General features: G+C 35.8%; 1 protein-coding gene across 1 annotated transcript in view; it reads right to left on the reverse strand.

Annotated features, from left to right (window-relative positions):
• Positions 1 to 18,187, reverse strand: part of LOC105149261 (uncharacterized) — a 433,940-nt gene that overhangs the window by 152,494 nt on the left and 263,259 nt on the right. The gene's annotated exons all lie outside the window — the stretch shown is intronic.

Genomic DNA, 18,187 nt, shown 5'->3' on the forward strand with positions numbered 1-18,187 from the left:
ACTTATTTGTTTACTTATGATATTATTATTAGTATTATTTTATTTTACATATATACGAGGGTCCTTATTAATTTATATTACATTTAATTCCTTTTCAATTATGGAAAAATATGAGAAGTACACTTTTCAGAAGTATCTATCAATTCAATATAGTAACAATATTCAATATAAATTCTAAAAGTAATCTGCTTTCTGTAAAAGATGCTCCAACAATGTCAAAAGAGAGTGGGAGAAAGATCGTGGTGATGATCGCGTAATTAGGTTTTCATTGCTGTAGGTAAATGATTCCCAAGTCGTGGGGATCTAGTTTCAGATGATTCCGATCGATAACATCGAGTCTAATGGGTAAATAACGGCAAGCGCGTATCGGTTAACTAGTCGCGAACCGGTATTCGCACCGGCTCGTCCTAACACGATAATACATTCAGATCGCAATAAGAATACGAGCGGAACGATAATGGTGTAATATCCTCCGAGTTTATTAGTATCCGTGGTTAGTTTGAAAGCCGATGCATTTATCAACGACTTTGAAACGGCGCGGTAATAAAATCGACGATACATCATAAAATCCTAACATGGATTCTTTTCTCTGCAGGATATATTCGATATTATCTTGTCACGAATCTCTAGAATAAACTAACAAACACGTTAATCGACAATTAGATACAATGATTCTTAACGAGATGAAATGTCATACAGCTGTTTCACTTTTATGATCGTGTTTTATCATGAACTATTTGAAAAGCCGAGATTGTGAGTACGCCAACTACATGATTCGAGTTAACTAACTTTAGCTATCAAAATTACTGTCCATCTTAAATCCTTTAATTGTAATCTTTATTAAGTATTCATCTGACAGTTAATAAATATCAGCAGTTATACAGAAATAGAGAGAGAGAGAGAGAGAGAAAGATATATATTCCATTAAAATAATTTAAAATATTTTATTTTCTTTTGAAATCTGTTTTTTTTTTCATTTTAAAGATAAAAACTTTAGAAAGATGATTAAAAATATTTGATTTTTCATTTCTCTTTTATTTATTTTTATTTTATAAATATATAATTTTGTAAGTTAATTTTTATCTTAGAAATAAAAATGAAAAGATAATTATTTCCAAACAATTTTTTCATCTTACTTTTGTACAGATCTACAATTAATTAGAAATTAATACTAACGAATGATACGAACGAAATCTGTCATGAAGCGGTCGCATCTCACTGTGATAAATTGTCCAATACAGTGGATTTTTTTTACGTCAAACGAGCTTTCACGAAACACTAAACCGGCTAAACGACAATTGGCGACACTGAGGAATACGTGCGGCAAAACGTCGAGTGTTTGAGACGACAAGACAATTTCAAGCAAGATAATCGCGTCAGATGCCAATCTCCATAACTGCGCTCACTATCGTCGATTACCGACGCCATCATTCAACAATATTTCTGAAAATATCTGTTAAAACGAGAAAATACCTGTTAAAACGAGATAATAGTCGCGCACGCGAATTGCTTTTACACCTCTAACAGCTATAAATATATGATTATGTGCTTTCGTCGATATTTCATGTCTCTCCCACCGTAATGTCGCGAGCCACGACAATTTTCACCACGTCGGTCGTTAGATAAAAATGAAATTTGCGTATAGAATAAGAGACGTGCTGCTGAAACGATCAGGATTTTGAGAATAAAACAACTAAAAATAAAAAAGTGACAACTATTTATGCTTACACATAAAATACACGATAAAAATGCAAATTGATTCCAGTAGGAGAGACCATAAAAAAACCGTCATAATTTTACAAAAGAGACGCTGCGACATGATGCTCCTGTCACAAGCTAAAGTCTGCGTAAAATATAAAATAAAACGAAGATGAAAATCATATATCTGAAATAAACAATTTGCAATAATAATAAATGAGTATTGAAATTATTTTCTTTACCACTAAATATTTTTCTTACGTGACAAGCCATACTTTTTACAATTTTAATAACAGAAAAAATCGATTTCGCTGAAGTATGTAAATTTACAGATCTGAAATTAATTTCGTTGATCTATTAAAATAATGTAGGATGTACGTTCAATAATGGTTGCTGGAATATCGAAATTTTTGCACTGTTCATCGTGCTTGAATTTCCTACGTAATTATTTTAATTATTGGTCTAACAAAATTATATATTTTTAAATTTGTATCTAAATTTTTAAATACTCCAACAAAATCATTTTTTCCATGCAGTATTTTATTTTACAAAATGCATTGGAAGCATTGATCTTCAAATGATTAAAATCAAAATTTCGAGAAATTACATTTTTAAATCAAGACGCAAAATACTCTCAATTTCATCCTTTCTATCCGTAGCATTTTTTCAGTTGCTATCTTACAGTATGCGCGTCGATGAAATAATACGAAGGAAATAAGAACTGGTCGACAACGCCAATCCTGCCTCAAACGTAACACGCAATGTGAAACGAACGCGGCGATGGGAAGCAATAATTCATTGGCGAAAATCATCTTTCACCTCTCGCTCGTTAATGCCCTAACGAGAGGAATTAAATGTATCCAGCGATTAGGCGGCGGCGATCCCCATCGTAGAAATCGGTTCACCTGCGAGCGTGGGAACCATCGCTGGCGGCCTTGCGGAACCACCGTGAGGCACACCGCGGCCTTATATAAAAACGCTAATGATATCTGATTGCTCCCTATTCACGATGATACCCGGCTTTTGCACGCCCGTCGTGCAGACTCGCGCCTCGCCTCCGGCTGGCTCTCCGTACAGCACGGAGACTTTATCTGGACCGCTTATCATCGCACCGTTCGTCCTGCAATCGTCGATGAGTCTTGTCAAACGTTTCAGTCCACGTTAGTCTCATTAAGACGCCTCGCTTACAACAAATGCCAGAACACTATCGTAGCTCGGTTAGTGACAGCGATTGCTCGTTAGTCTCTTTCTCTTCACATACTTCTTGGCCATTTAGTAATCATTCATGTTACGTAGGGTAACGTTGAGATCTTCTAGTAAGAGATTCGACACCGTCCTGAAATGTCCTGAATATGATGGATTAAACGCTTAACTCTCCGCTAACAACGTGAATTTTAATTCTTTCAACAATGTGGATCTTCGAGAGATACAGCAAATTTTTTACTGTTCCGGAATATATAAAAATCTGAAAAAATTCTGGTATACTTACACAAGTTTTTATATCATCGTAGAAATCGGATTATATTTTACTTTTTTTTTTTACATACAGATTTAACTTTATCTAATAATAAATATCTAAAAATATCGATGGTGCCTTAAAGATTCCAAATGTCGTCGAATAGTTAAGACAAAATGAAATATATATACACGTTTTTGCTAAAGTGTCTAAAAATTTAACTAGATGCAAATCTAAAAATAATTTTGTTGAACCTTAATGGTCCAACTAAAATCCAAAATTACGTAGCATTTCAAGCATAAATAATGCTGCATTTTGATAATTTAATAATCAATTTTAGCGTCCTTATACAATTATCACGGACTATCCAGCAATCCCAAAAAAATTAGAGCTAACGGCACAACGGACGGATGAATTTGCGACACAGCCGTAGATTTTATCGTATTGCTGTACGTTAATGTACAGCGAAAATGACGAGGCGAGTTTTGCACGACGCCCTGATGATGACTTGGGATAATTTCGGTAAGAGTATCTTCAAAGGAGTTCGCAAACGCGTGACGCGATCCTATTTCCGAGAGACAATAACAATTTGCGTGTCATACAACAGGCAATTTGAGATAGCCTGTAAATTTTTCGACAAAGTACCGTTGTTGAGCAATCTCAATGCCTGAGATTCTTATAGATTCTATAGTACAATCAAAGCACAGTGTTGACATTTGCGAACTTACATTCAACCATTCAATTAATAACATTTTCGTCTATTTTCAAGTAAGAGATGTGATAAAATACCTACATTAATAAATATATTACGGATTAAAACGTCTAAAAAAATGTGTGTAAAATGATAAATCTTCTAAAACAACGATGCGCAACCATTTTTAATAGTAATTTTCAGAGGGCTATTTGCAGAAATGAAATAAAATCTTGCGAGTCGCATGTTTATTTCGCTTGTATAAAATACAATAAAAAATATGATTTTATATTTTTGGCTATCAGTCGGCGGGTCGCAGGTTGCGCATTATTATAAAAGATATTTGAACCTTCGTAGTTTTTGATAAGTGATCCTATGACCTAAAACATCTTTGAAAAGCATACCTCAAAAAGCCGTCATGCGTCTTTGCGCGCAACACCTTCGCGAGCATCCAGAAATAAAGCATTGAAGATGTGCATTGGCCGTGCGAATTGAAATGCCGGGCGAGTAGCTTCTCGCGTCGTGTCGGCGGTGAGCATCTCCCGCGGCCGAGTTCGTGACGCTGGAAGGCAGTGGATTTGCGGCAACAACAGGATCCGCCGTAGGTAAAACAATGGTCGCGAGCGCCCTGACAGCAGGCCGATCGAAGGGACGGAAAGGGAGGGAGCGAACCGCTGGCCGGAGCTTGTGGGAGGAAACCGGCAAACTCATTCCCAGCCCGAGAGGACCTCGACATTTCCCGTCATGAAGATACCCTGTCTATTTATCCTTCCGAAACGCCTCGATCGAGATATTCCAGAACGGGGGAAGGGACGGCCGGAGGCGGGGGAAGATCGATGCCACTGAGAACGGATCGGATAGTTCGACGAGTGATACTCCGATTTGCACAACAGCACCGGTAAAATTATTATCGGCACTCACTGTACGATCGACAAAATATCAATCTGTTTCGATTCATTTTGTGTAATCAGACATTGATCGAATTTGACAAATATATCAGCGCATTGAGCTTATCAAACTAATTAATTTGCTCGGAATAATCAATTAATCAAGTTATCTGACAATCTTAAATTATAAATTGAATACAGACTATTTAATTGAAACTTATTTTTGTTCATTATTATTTCAAAACGGATGGAAATTCAAATGGAATAAATTAATGAAAAGATATTTTGTTCTATACTTCATATGAAATTAGAGATAGATAGCTGTAACAGAATTAGATCTCACGAAATAAAGCAACGCCTAACATTATATAGACATAGAAAGCACCTTGAAGTGTCTAAAAATTTAAGACAGATATGAAAATAATTTTGCTGGACTATCAAAATAATACATAAAACATTTGAATATAATGATAATACTACAAAAATTTTTGATAGTCTGACAACTTAATCAATTTAAAGGACCTACGTAATTATTTATATAGCTTAACAAAATTATTTTCAAATCCATATCTGGTCTAATTTTTACCTTTTTTATTATTCCTCTTTCCATAGATAAATTTAAGACATTTTAATCTAATTCGTAGTTTTCAGTCTTCAAATAATACTTTGCCTAAAACATCACATTATAAAAAACGTATCACGTGAATATTTTGATATTAAAAAATGAGGATTTTTATTGCATTCTCTCTCTTATGTTAATTAAATTTAATTCAATGGACACACAATTTCAATTCTTAAAAAATAAGAATGAAGAAAGATTTGTCTGTCAAAGAATATTGTTCTTCAGAATATTACATTAAGAATAAAAATATTTTTCCAGAAATATTTCTAGAATATTCCAAGAATATACTCTCTCGTTTTACGTCAGTAGGCTCGTTAAAACGATGATTTGCATCCAAGTGACATTATGAATAAGTTGCAAGCTGTTTCCACACGCGTGTGCTTTTTCTTTCCTCTTCGTGAATCTGTCACACAGGTTGTTACTGAATATCGCATCTCTCGATCGGGATTTAATGTTACAAGCAGGTAACGATGTAAATATTATAAAGATTGTGACAACCTACGGCCCGCGGGCTCTAAAAAATTGAGATTTATGTGACAGTGAAAAGACGTTCCTTTCCGTTTGCTATTCAAGTATACATTCAAGAAGAAGATTAACGTATCATTTCAAGAGTAACGGGCTTGGCAGAAGAAATTGCATGAAGAAAGAAGAATTGCTGGATAAAGTTAACCAAGATATATTTTTTGCAAATAGAGGAGATTGCAATATGGCAAAATTAAAACTTCATCAGAAGATTATTCTGATTTAATCAACGGAAAGAATTACACATGAAAAAAATGTGCTGGTTCGATCGTCTTCGTCTTCCGCGAAGTCTTTTCTGACCATTAATGCGACAATTCATTAGACGTTATTCAACATCACATAAGCTACACTTTAGCGACGGACATCTTGCTTTAAAAACGGACAGTTAACCCAATAACGAGAAAATGATGACCCGCGTAGAAAAGCAAAGGTCAAAGCCGGAACGGTACCGGTCTGCCGACCGGTAATATCGCGACGAGATGCGAATCTCTCTCGCTAGCTCCCATCCAATGTGAATTCGTTATTCACTCCTAGGATACGGGATCCTCTGCTCCGGACGCGAGAACGTAGACGCCAGCCTATGGACGCCAGCCTCCACGAGCGTTTAACCTTAATGACGCGTCTTTAACGATGTACAACGGTTAGCCGTGCAATGCCGAAGCCGGAGCCGTTCTACGCTCTTGGCGTCGGGTGCACTGTTTCCCACGAACCTGTCTAAAGGATCGCTTCGCGGCGGGCCGCGATCTCTTAATTGTTACTTCGGCGGACGTCGTACACGCTCCCCGCGCCGGATCGAAGGCGATGTGCCAGCACGAAAACGAGATTAACCATATCGCTTCCTGACGATGCGCGTCAGCGAATCTGCGAGGATGACAAGTATCAGTGAAAAAGCTCACTATTTACCTTCGCGAAAAATAAGAATTATACAATACCGTTAATTATTCATTAGTAAAATATTTTAATATCGGTTCTTCACAACATAATATAATATTATAAAGAGCGACATATAAAGAGAGATCTATAAAGAGCGTTTTTTTATATAATTAGGTATTTCGAGAAATGCATTCCTACAGCTTTCATCAAGCTGAATGAATTGAAATCAATACGATGAATTATCAGATATTCAGTTATGTCGATAATTGTTCGAGTTACAAACGAAAGTTTTGACCCTACACAGAAAGAACGCGTACGCGCGTAATTTTGCTAAAGTATTTATTATTACAGTTATTACTATTATTATTAGTTAAAAACTTGGCTAAATAGAAATCTGAAAATGTCAAAATAATTACGTGGAAATCTCAAGAGATGATGAGCAATGCTGCAAAAAGTTTTGATATCCCAATCAAGTCACAACAAAAGTTTGAACATCCTGTATAATTATTTTGGTCCAACAAAAAAATTTTCAGTTCTTTACCAGCTAAGTATTTAGATACTTTAGTCAAACGATGTATCAGGTTCTAGTGTCAATCTAAGAAAACTTTATCACGTAGATCATAATAAAACTCTATGCATAATAAAACTCCATGCATTCAATCACGAATATCTTGTGACATGTATAGGTAAATTGCACGTATTTATTTCTGGCTATCACTCAGAGGAGATCAATATATCTGTCTGGCACCTCCCTTCAAAAACAATGGCACCATCCTCGTCGTCGTCGTGCATGCATCAACAGTAACGTCACGGTAATCTCACGGGCGGTCGTTCGTTTCGTCGTATGCAAATGCCGCGGGTTGCAGCCGTGGATCGTCCGCCGATTGGTTGGGTATTCCCTGTTTTTTTACAACGCAACCGATGCGAAACGAGCACGGCTAGGTCGAGATAGACGCGGATTGGCCGGTTGGCCGGCGTAACTTTTCCGATTAGAAATCAACACCGCAGTGGATGCCCCTCTACTTAGGAGGAGCCTGTTGAAGTAGGTCATCCTATCTTGCCTTGGACTAGCGGTAAAATAGCCTCTCTCCTCTGCTCGAGTGGGGGTGGTGTGGAGGGGTCTCTCTTTGCCTCCTCCGATGACGCCGTTATTACCTTTCAACCTCTCCTAGTGCGATTCTTCGGTGTTTTCACAGAAAAAGCGAAGAGGAGATGGCAAAGGAGACGGCCACGCCGATTTGCTTAAGACGAAGGAAAAGAATCGAAGAATATTATCCCATTCTCTAAAATCTTTCAAGTGGAATCTAATTCTAAAAAGTGACAATTCAGCCAGTGTTAAAAAAAAAGCGACTCAATCGTCAATTTCTAAGAGTGAGATTTCACCCTGTACAGTAAATTCCACTTTCAAAGATTTTGGAGAGCAATATTAATTTCCTCTTCCCCACGAAGATTATTCATAAATAATCTCCCCCATGAAAAAGAGATTTTAAATTTTTATGATTAGATGCATGAAGTTTTATCATGATCTATTTAAAAACGTACAGTGATTAAAAATAAAACCAATTCGAGAGATGCATTTCAAAAATTTCCATCAAGCCAGAGATTAATATAATAAACTATATATACGTTATTCCATCGTCGCGATAAAATCCTCTCAGATTGAAATGTGGAAGAACGCTAGAAATTGATAGGACCAAAGCTTGCATTTGCGAGGGCACATCGATCAGTAATAATCGAGATGATGGAATAATAACGTTATGTACAGTTTATTATATTAATCGCATACTTGATGACAATTTTAGAAATACATCTCTCGAGTTGTCTTTTTATTTTTAATCGCTATACATTTTTAGGTAGTCAAGTCCAGTGACTTGAATGAATTTCATTTCACAAGCAGTGATTTACGCAGCACCAAATCAGATGGGTAATTTGTCGTGGAAAAGAAACTATTCCTAGTGGCCACCGTCGCGTGAGCAGTCGCATTGTCACTAATGTTACGAGTTTCAATATTTCTTAATATCTTAATGAGAAAACGCATTACCGCGCCACTTGATACCGCGGCTATGATATCGTATATATGTATATATTGATCGCGTGCTCACGCGCTATCATGTCACCGCTTTTCGAAAGGAACGGAGTATATTTACTACAATCAGGGTGCATCTTCTCCGCGATATCCAACGATGATCTCAGGACCAGTGACAGCATTGCTGTCCTAGGGGCAGCAAATTATACGTTTTGTGTAGGAATATTAATCGCCTGATATTTCTCAACTTTTCTCTTCAATCAAACACGTACATTTAATCATACGCTCACTAAAAGCTAACGCGAATTAAGAGGATTCATCTACCAATTTGTTTGTTTAAATTTATGTATATTATACTGGAAAAAAAGATTGGTTACTGTAATGATATAGAAAGTAAAATGTGACATAGCATTTTTATATGACTGCAGCAATCAATTTTTGGTTGTAGCAGCAATTTTTTAGTTGCGTTAGCCTAAATCATATACTGACACTGCGGATAGGCTAACGCAACTAAAAATTTACTGCTATAATCAAAAATTGATTGCTGTAGCCATATAAAAATGTTACGTCATATTTTACCATTTAAATTGTTGCAGCAACCAATCTTTTCTTTCAATATAAATATTAACTCTGCTGGTTTGTTCCAATTTACTACGTGATCATATCGTTTGGATTAATGTGATTAAGAAACTCTAAAAAATTTTCACAAAAAAAAAGATCTTGTATTAACAAAGTCATCAATACCAGAAAAAATTTAAAATAAAATATTAGTAAGAACATAAATTACACCTTGGATCAAATAAATCCAACAGAATTAAAATAAGTTAGTATCAAAGTTGACATAAATTCTCTCTAAAGGTTAATCCTGCGATCGCCGATCCTGTCGGGAAAAGGATTTGTCTCCGATGTAATCGTGGGGACAAGTCGCTAACATTCCACGGAGTTTTCCTATCTTCGTTAGATCCGCCAATAAAAGTTGCATCTTGCGACTGTCGCTGCGTCCCGTTAAATCGGCATTCCAGCCTGTCTAGAAACGTATGCATCACATTATCGTGTGGCTTTGTAACGTTAATTTCTTCGATCATCGGTTGATTACGAACGAGTCAATAAATACGAGGAATTTGTACTAAAAAGCTGTGTTTTGGCAAATATACTTGAATATAAGCGTGGCACAGTGATCTTATTATTTTATAATCAAATATCACTCTTATCATTGATATGAATAATATTTAATTAAGACGATGTAAGATCACTTGGGATGGGATCTCATTCTAAACAGTGCAAATTGAGCTAATTTAAAAAAAAATAAATTTTCAATCTTTAAGAGTAAAATTCACTCTTCTGAGATTTTAATTCTAAAAATTTTACAGAGTTATATATATATATATCCGATTGTGAGATATATATTGCAAAGAAACGCTTCGCAATGCGCAATCATTACGATAAAGTCAAGCCCACAAATACTTTTTTTATGTTACCGAAATGAAATGATATTGTATAACTCAACAACGGCGTTGCTAAATCTCACTTGTAAACTCTCGCTGATCTCCAACGAAATTACGTCTCGCTTGCAGGTAACATCCGGCTCCGTGTGATAGCGACGGCCGTTCTGTCATCGCTGTACATAAAAGCACCGCCCAAGGATAGCGTTTCTCATATTGAAGTGACGATTGCAAGGTAGAGCCACTACCTCGCGGCGATAATTACGCCATCGTCATATCAGGAGAGAGAAACGCGATGATCAAGAACGGATGCGGAGGCCCACCGCACCGACGAGATGCCGATTCGCGACGGTAAGGCTTGGCTACCGGGGTAGTCGACTCGTGATGAGTAAAACGAGAAGCCGCGACTAGCCAGGAAGAGAATGGGTGAGAGACGGTAGGGACGAATGGGTCATTACCGAAGGAACACCTAGGATGACTTATGGGAGAGCCCGGACCCGGAGGAGACTACGGCGTGTGTGAACAAGAAGTCGCGCGGAGAGCGATCTTGGTTCACGCGATACATAATTTCTCGACCGTCGGCGCGAGGGTTGCACCATCGGTAAAAAAAAAAAAAATCCCGTTTGAAATAGCCGCTCACCCATTCGTTGACTAGCTTATACAGGAAAAAGTGAGGCACTGTTAACAGCAGTTTGTAACGGAAAACTTTGTTCCGGTAATTTTTATTATTTAATTTAAACAAAAAAGTTACATTGTATTTTTATGACAATCTGACAGGTAAAATAATATTTGAATCGCAGATAAATTATTTTTTCTTTCGGCATATGTGTTGTATATATGTGTGTATATAAAATACAATGTGCATGAAAATAATGATTTTACGAAATATTAACAAATTTAGCTAAATACAAATTTGAAAATAAATAATTTTACTGGACTATCAAAATAATTATCTAAAAACTCAAGCATAATGAACAATACTGCAAAAAGTGTATCAAACTTGAGACTATTCTGCAGAATTATTTCGATATTTCAATAAAATTATTTTCAAATCTGTACCTAATTTTTTAGATATTTTAGCAAAACTATTTCATATAGAACACAGTGTTCTGTCAATTTCTAAATTATGAACAAATAATGACATGCATAATATCACGTTACGTTACTGTTGCCATTATATTGTTTTACGCTTCGCTTCTTGAATGTGGAATACCGCGTAAGATACCGTGGACGCATGGAACTCCAAGCGTTTCGCGTCTCGAATTAATTACGTCGCTAATGAGCCGCGTGTGAAATTGCGTCACGGCGTAATTGCAGGTCGAATGCGTGACGCGTTCGCCACCTTTAACGAGCATGCTTAATCGGTAAGTTTGCGAGGAATTCGCGGACGTGAAGGGACGAAAGGGTGGCGATAAATCACGTTTAAGACGACCTTTACGGATTTATGTATTGGCACGCGCATTTCGAGAGTGTTTAGAGAGCACCGCGGATGCCGCAGGAATCAGTAAGATCGCGTTCGGAGAAAAAGGATCTATTGGCAATTGTTTGCCGTAATTACCTGCGAGAAATATAAAAAATAGATTCAATGAAGCAAATCGATAGCTCATCACGACGGAAATTTCTTCTCCTGGCGCGTAACTCATCAAATTCAATACGATATTAGATCAATATCGTTACATTAATCAAAATTAAATTTTAACAAAATATCACGTACCTGCGTAAACGATAAAATTTATATGTATGTCTCTTTTCAACGTTTATAAAAAAATTTTAAGAGAATAACAATTGTAAATATGTATAACAATAATGCATATAAAAAAGGAAATGTTCGACACCTCATATATTATATTTTGTTTTATTGCATCAGATAATTTGAATGTATTTATCAAAAATAAAATAGAAAAAAAATCTAATTCTGCACAAACTGGAAATCTGATGGATTCAATTAGTATGTCTGAAAAATAAATAAAAATTGTTCTAGTTGCTAGATGAACATGATTAATTTCTTCTAGAACTTTTGATAATAATATTAAATTTATTTAATTAGAGCAGCATTTAGTAAAAAAATTGAAAACATAATTTTATAGATCTAATCAAAAATATCAAATCCTTATAATCAAATCAATTAAACATTATAGCCATAAAATATGAAGTCCATTCAAGACCACCATAATCAGAAATTTTGTTTGGTCTTATCACGATATGTTTTACCGTATATCTTGTTGGTATAATCAAACATTCTTTTAAGTATTTATCGAATAAATTTCGGTATTAAATGCTGAGATATTGAGATATACGCAAATATATGCAGCATAAATTGAACGAGTCTGCGGTGGCCGTGTTACACGCGAGCGTGATACCTTCTTGCACGCTAATAAGAAGTCGATCGACTAATATTACACGTGTACACGTAATATACCGAGCCGGATGGAGGAGGAGACCTCCTGGCGTAAGAAGACCGCTGCATATTTACGACATTGTGTCGCAGGGTGGAGAAACATATTATTATTCCGTTATTAATCAAGCTTTCTTGCGTCGCGGCCTGTCGGCCGGTAGCGTGAGATGCCCTCTTCTTGTATGGCATCCAGAGCAAACACCGCGGCGAGTTATCGACGCAAGAATATGATACATGGGGCGCCACGCAGCGTCAACTTCACTTCTTGCTGCATCGTGGCTATAATACTTCGCGAGCCCGATTACCTCCGCCGTCGTGCGTGCGTGCGTGCGTGCGTGCGTGCGTGCGTGCGTGCGTGCGTGCGTGCGTGCGTGCGTGCGTGCGTGCGTGCGTGGCTCATCCCGCACACGCGCGAGATTAAAATTTTTTTCTCTGGCATACTTATGACAAAATTGTGATATACGGAAATAATTTGCTTAAAATTGATTTGAGATTTCTATAGCAAAAAACCGAGAAATCCTGAAGAGACATAAATAATTATCAATCTCTCATAATTAACTCTTCGCGGATTCCAGTATTGGAACTTTAACACATTGATTTTTTTAATTCTATAGGTACGTAAATTAATTTTAATCCGTAAAATACAAGTCAACTTCTAGAACAGTAAAAACGCGTTGTTAAAGCTTTTACAAGTATGTAAAAATGTTTCTGATTTTTATACACAGTTCAATATAAAAATCTGTACTAAAGTTCGTAGATCTATAGATTACAGACAAAGGATAAAAATTTCACATTGTCGATGAAAATTAATACGATCTCTTATAGAATTAATAAAATTTAAGACAATTTTTCCAAGTTCTTAGAATTGAACTTAGGATTGATCACTAATTTTCTATCGAAATTAGATTTTATACGAACAATTAATTTTTTTCGTCTGTGCGATGTGATTTTTGAGACTACGATACAGTAGAAACTGTAAAATGAATTTTAAGAGAGAATTTTAAGAATCTTTTTTATTAATACCATATTATCATAGTGTAGTTATTATTAGTAATATCGCGAAATATCGCTTTGATCCATGTCAAATGTTTCCGATGATAACAAGATAGATAACGCAAATAGGTTACAAGTTGGGTAATGAAACAAATTAATCATCGCCGGATGAACGTCATATTTTGAATAAGGGGTTAACCCTTGGGAGCGATATGCATCGTATCGGACATGCCATCGATTCAATTGATTCATACATTATAGAAGCCAGATACCACAAGAACGTATCTCGAAATACCACTTATCAACTTGTCACATTCGCATGTTTCTTGCATAGCAATCAAGAAAACATGTTGAACAATTATTCTTTTTTTTATAATTTACTAGAGATACTCCTATTGCAATTTACAATTTATACTTTAAGATTATTAATATTTTGTAATATTAAAAATTTAGAATTAATTTTATTTATAATAATTATTAAAATTTATTATTAATTAATGTTTATAATTTGAGATTATCTATTATTATAAATAATTTCATTCTTATTGCAATGTAAATAGGATAAGGTGGTAGAATTTCAAACATGTTACATATAATTCTAAACAAAATAAAATTTAAATTCAATTTCCCAGGTTTAAGTTTTTTCCTATTTGGTGATATCCTTCAATACCTTCCACATAATAAGATCAGGATTACGAAACTTGAACCTCGAAATTGAATTGAAATTTTATTTCATTCAGAATTATATTGTACTATGTTAGTAATTGTATTACCTTACTCTACTACAAAGGAAAGGATTTATTTGATGTTTTTAGCCAGCTAATCTTTTGCAAATAGAACGACTAACGTCACGGATAGCAAACGTCAATACAGGAAAAATCCCGTATATTGACAAAGGTGGAGGAGGTAGTAGCAAAGGTGTATCGATAAGAACAGCAAACGCAGAGAACACTATATCAATGTAATTGACGTAAAGCCTCGGCGTCCTCACGACGACCTTTCACCGTAAGCCATATCTACCGTTATCGTCTTCCGTGGTCCCCCCGCGGTTCCAGATGCTTTTCCAGAAATCGTTGATAGACGATCATCTCGAATAAAATACGAAACGCGTGACGAGAAGGCAGGCTTCACAATCGATTCGCGCTGAAAAATTTAAAGAGGAAGATCCCACGGTGATACTATCTCTCACGGCGATGGAGAATCGATAAAAATCGATAGCTACAATAACTTCGCGAATGACGGGATGTAGATACATGAAAAAATCAAGAAAGTATGCAGAGAATTTTTAATTAAACTCATTTGATTTTAAATTAAAAGCATATGTACCCGCATAACTAAAATACGTAAAAATTAATTTTAATTAATAGAAAAAAATTAAAATAAACACGTTAAAGACGTTAAAAGAAACACGTATTAGAACCGATAATAAATCAAAGCAACAAATCTAGGAAGAGCGAAAGATTGAGATAACGTGCCTCTCGTATGTTAATCTCGTATTTTATATCATTGCGAAATCGTACAAGCACCACACTATACACGTTTAGTTACACATCTGCCAGTAGTCAACCGTCGTCGCATGTCAGCCATTTAGCGTTTGCGATGCAGTATCGCAACTTCATAAGCGTTTTTGCTGCAGTCAGACCGGTTTTTATTCCAGCTTTACGTAATATATTCAAGTGCGACCCACCTTTTGCATTCGAGCAATAGTCCCTCCTCTCGTCTCCGTAATTTCTGGTGCCGATTACGGAACTACGTTACGGCGCGCGCGCGCCTTATAAGTGCGCTTCGAAAATAACCGGGTGCGTACACGCCCGATGCGCCTCGGGATTCGAGAGATCTCACAGATTTTACGGTCTTGGCGAGAACGATGCGACGGTTGACAGCGATCATCATTAGAGCTTCATTGCCGCCGTTGCGAAACGGCAGTCTTGTACACGTATAATTGGCGCCCCGCGGGGTATCAGTACGAAATTTTATACGCGTATTGCCATTTACGGCAAGCGCCCAGAGGCTACGCGAGTTCCTCGCAAATTTCTGAGAGTTCCACGAGTCTCGAGTACCTAGAGATAATCTGTCTGTTTTGTATTCGTTAACTTTAAATTCGTTCCCATTATACCTGTGCACAAATTGACGATCAACGATCATTTTCTTCATAATTTTTGGAAAAAACAATTCCTTTTTTTAATTTGAAAAATTTACGTACAGTGAGTGCAAAAGGTAAATCGTACAGAGAAAATATTTTTAAAAAAAACGTTATTTTTAAAAAATAAATATTATTCAGAGAAATGAATCATCGAATCGATATCGATACAATGATTTCAACACTAATTCGACGTCGATTCGACGTTTAATTCGATGTTTTGACGATCATTTCTTGCTGGGTGATTAACAATTTATTCATAAAAAATAAAATAGACTGTATGTTTCTTAAAATTATATATACCAAAAAGATGTGTATTAATTATAGAAAATATATCATCTGAAAAATAAGCGAAAATTAAAAATTCTATTGTTTCCTTGATCCTCAAAGAGTATTCGAGTCGAGAAATTTAGCTTTTAAAATCAGGAATACATGCAAAGCTCGTTTGCTCATGTTAGAACAGAATATATTCATTGTATAAAATTGCTAATTAAAGTTTATTTTTTACAAATAAGATTTTTTTTATAAAAAATTTCCTCATACGAATACTTTTTGCTCTCACTGTATAAATATTATTAAGCACGAAAAGCTAAATAGAGGATTCTTTCTATTACTTACGTTATTCACACTTATTATAGAGATTCTTTTTCCATTTATTATCAATTTAAATTATTTCTTTCGCTTCCAGTGCGTTTAGAAAAAATTTAATTATCCTTCCATTGAGATAATTATCATCTTACCGTTAATTTAACGAAAATAAATTGAAAAATGATCGTAAATTGAAAATGAGATGCGAGATGATTCATCGACAACACCTTGACATATATTCTTCTGCAGTCCATGACACAGCTATGTTTAAAATAAGAGGTGGTTAACAATGAGCACGCAAGTTACTTCTTCTCTCCGGCGACTATTCAAGCGCGTCAAATCAATCTCTCGTGTTTGCCGGTGGGCATTTGCAATATCAATTAATTTCCGTCTGGTTCATTTTCTCTGGATGGTTTCGCGTGTGCGCATTGATTGCGATTTTCCATGTGAAAAACGACGAAGGTCAAAGATCGTTTTCCGGGGCACTAGAAGCGGGAAAATCCGTGTGATGGAACATGCAGCCTCGCTGGTCGAATGGCGAACGCAAATACACGAAACCATCCGTCTTGCGTGTCACGCGGTGCATCGCTCGCGGGTGAGTCGAGGTAAAAAAAAAAAAAAAAGGTAAACGCTGTTATGCGTGCACGTGTGCGCAAAACAAAGAGAGACGGACAGAACGGAAGAAAGAAACTTTAGGTAGATGCGTTTACTTTCGCGAAATACCGCCCACTCCGCTCATTTTCCCGCCCTTTCCTATTATTCCCTCTCTGAATCATCGAGAATGGAATATGAAAGCGAGCGCTCGATCATCTGAAATTGCAATCTGGGTTAAGTATAAACAGCATCACCATGTAGGAAATGCCAGTCTTCTATCTCATTTTGACGAAACTTAATCGACATTTGAAAAGATTGATGGAAAAGGGATGAAGCAAAAATACTCCTAAAAATGTTTGACATTCTTAGATCGTTACAGAAAATGTTAAAGATAAAGTGCTTCTTCAAAATCCTATTTCTTCAGCTACTATTTCAATTGTGTTTTATCGAAAAACGGTGTAATTATTTATTTATGTTTGTTTATTCTTAAAAATCTTAAAGAAGAAAAATCTTAAAGATTCTTTAAAAATCTTAAAAATCTATCTTATCGTCTTTAATTTTGTATTCTTTGTTGGATCTAAAATTAAACATATTTTGTAGAGAAATTTCGCATAATCTTATGCTTTTCAGCGCTGAGTCAACATTATATAATACTCTAAGAACCTTGCATTAACCCTTCGTAAGCACACATATTTTTACTTACTCCAACACACAGGATCTTTTTGTACTTAATTTTTTTAACTTGTTCTAAGCTTCAAAAAAAACCTAGAAAACTTCAGAAGTATTTTTCAACATTTCTGCTACATTGTCAAATAGTTATAACTTACATCAAATGTTAAAATGTTTAATCTAGGTCGAAAAAATGTTAAAATGTTTAATCTAGGTCGAAAAAGATCTAGTGTGCCTACAAAAGGTTAATGATATATTCACTACACTATAAATTATGTGAACATCAACTCATTTCACTAGAACCCAATTTTTCATATAACTATACTATGCAGAGCCTTTTCATTGTTTTGCTTCCGAATTGTAATCACATGTATATAACACTAACAGATGGAGGAAGCTGTTTAACCAGATTTTATCAGATACAAAGAAGTCATCTCTGTATACTTGAGCATTAACTACTCTTAAAAGACCAAGAGGAACTTATAATTTAAATTCTGCCTCACGTTCATTGAAAATATTACGCCATTACATCGCCAACTTCTCTCGGTTAGTTTTCTCGATGTCACACACATTCCGCAATCTACTTTACGA

This window comes from Acromyrmex echinatior, chromosome 1 (genome assembly GCF_024713525.1).
Source record: "Acromyrmex echinatior isolate Ae372 chromosome 1, ASM2471352v2, whole genome shotgun sequence".
In the NCBI taxonomy this organism is placed as follows: domain Eukaryota; kingdom Metazoa; phylum Arthropoda; class Insecta; order Hymenoptera; family Formicidae; genus Acromyrmex; species Acromyrmex echinatior.